This window comes from Bactrocera neohumeralis, unplaced genomic scaffold (assembly GCF_024586455.1).
Source record: "Bactrocera neohumeralis isolate Rockhampton unplaced genomic scaffold, APGP_CSIRO_Bneo_wtdbg2-racon-allhic-juicebox.fasta_v2 ctg3459, whole genome shotgun sequence".
In the NCBI taxonomy this organism is placed as follows: Eukaryota; Metazoa; Arthropoda; class Insecta; order Diptera; family Tephritidae; genus Bactrocera; species Bactrocera neohumeralis.
The window spans coordinates 1,492-3,632 of record NW_026090757.1 but is presented as its reverse complement, the minus strand read 5'-3'; the positions used below and the strand labels follow the sequence as shown (position 1 = coordinate 3,632).

The window sequence follows — 2,141 nt, the reverse complement described above, 5'->3', positions numbered from 1 at the left end:
ATCCATTGGAGCTTCCAAATGCAAAGTAAGCCATAGTTTTTTCACAATTGAGAGGCTTTTTAATAATATTTGTTGCAGATTCATAAATTATTTTCGATTAATTAAGAAGCATTTTTTTTGTACTGAATGAGATGAAGGAATATTTCCACAAACGTGTGCGAGGCGCCATACCTCTTATATTAAAATTATGCGCAACTCTGCTTATATTAAAATTATGCGCAACTCTGCGTTTCCGTACTGACGGTGGTTATCAAAAATGCAGTGGAAATGATTTTAACATTGGCTTGGCGCAACCTACGATATCTTTAGTAATTAAAGAGGTTCTATATATAATTGAACAACGTATTTGTGCCCAATTGATTAAAATTCAAATGACTGAGGCAGAGCAAAACGCTTCATAAGTTTCATTTTATTCAAAAAGTGATTTCCCGGGAGTAATTGGTTGCATCGACGGGACTCATGTTCGCATAATTTCTCGGGTAACAAATTCTTTTGTTAGCGCATAGATCACCTATGTGTTATGGATAACAAAAAGTATTTGTTACTCGAATATTTGTTAGTGTTATTATTTTCGTTATCAGTTTGTTACCTATAACATATAAACGTGTTAGCAGGAATAAGCAGTAACAAGATTATCTGTTACCCATTTCTTACCTCTAGCAAATTCAATTCTTTTAAATAAAATTCAGTTTTTTTTTTATTATTTCGCTTTATTTAATAATAAAATATTTACTTAACTATTTACTTAAACTGATAATTTGCCTATTATGTATTACTACATTCGGCAGAAAAATATTAAAATTTAAGTTTATTTTAGTATAAAAATTATAATTCTAAAAATTCATATTTGTAAAAGTAAAATTAGAAACTTCAACTTACAACTTAAAACTAATTTATACAACTTTAAACTAATATTTACAACTTAAAATTAATATATATGTATGAGTAATAATAAGAAAACTTATACATATTAATTTTGCCTTAAGTTTATGCTTTTTTTGCTTAAAACGATTGTGGCTTAAGGCCACAAGTCTCCGGAGCTCCCTACAGATAGTGTTTATATCCTTGTCAGGAAATATATCTAAAATGAAACGTTATAAGTTAAGGCATTCAAATATAGTATCAGTAAAACAACCTACCAAAAACTAACCCTACACACTTTAGCTTTAGTAGGGATTCCTTTTCCTTGCGCCTCTCTAAATTGTAGTGGTACATTAGATCGTCAGAAAACATACCACGCAGTACGCCGTCCACACTGCCTTTTAAGCCCTTTGACTTCAATATTAGCCGCATCTGTAAAAAAATACAGTAAATTATATAACAATCGCATAATATTTAAAAACGAAATATTTACCATAGCATCCGTGCTTTCCTTTTGTGAAAGGTTGTCTTCCACGTAGCGCACGTGCTCTTCCGATGACATGGGCAGTTTCGAAGCGAGCTCCACGTAATGCTCGTCCTCCTAGTCACCGGTGATGCGGCTAATTGAATGGTGCGTCTTTGCCGCTATGACGCGCAATAATTCACTCTGTGCCTGCAGCTCAGCCTTTTCAGGCATATAGAAAATTAAAATATAAAAATTAACTTCTGTTTTAATTTGGTAATGTAATACTGCGTTACTTACTTTGTCTTTCAGGTACTTTTCAATGGCAGTGAGAGTCTCAATGGCATTCAGCCTCTGGATTATATTTGAAAACGTAAATGTATTTTTATTAAGCAAATACTATTAAGTATATTTATATATTCATACATTATACCTGCATGGCCGCCAGAAGATGGTGACGGTACTACAATTTGTGATGGTTCTACTAGGGGAGCGCAAGATTGTAAGATATTTTTTTAAACACTTTATCTGTAAAAAAATATTATTAAAAACTTAAAAATCGTTTTGTTCAATACAACCTCTATGGGGGCTCAACGGTTGTGAGCATTCCACTTCGGAATCCATTTCTTCCACGAGGTCATCGAAATTCATTCTATGAAAAATCATAAAAAGGTGATGATTAATGATATTTTAATTTTAATTTAATTTTTAAGATCATGCTTCGGAGCAGAAATGCGTATATGTACATACTTATATTCGAACTATGTTCACTTTTATTCATTATGAAACATTAATGTTGCTTTTATTTTAAACAAAT

At 31.8% G+C, this 2,141-nt stretch overlaps 1 pseudogene; it reads right to left on the bottom strand.

Moving 5' to 3' along the window:
* Positions 1–977: 977 nt before the first annotated feature.
* On the bottom strand, positions 978–1,914 carry LOC126766992 (uncharacterized; annotated as a pseudogene).
* Positions 1,915–2,141: the final 227 nt, after the last annotated feature.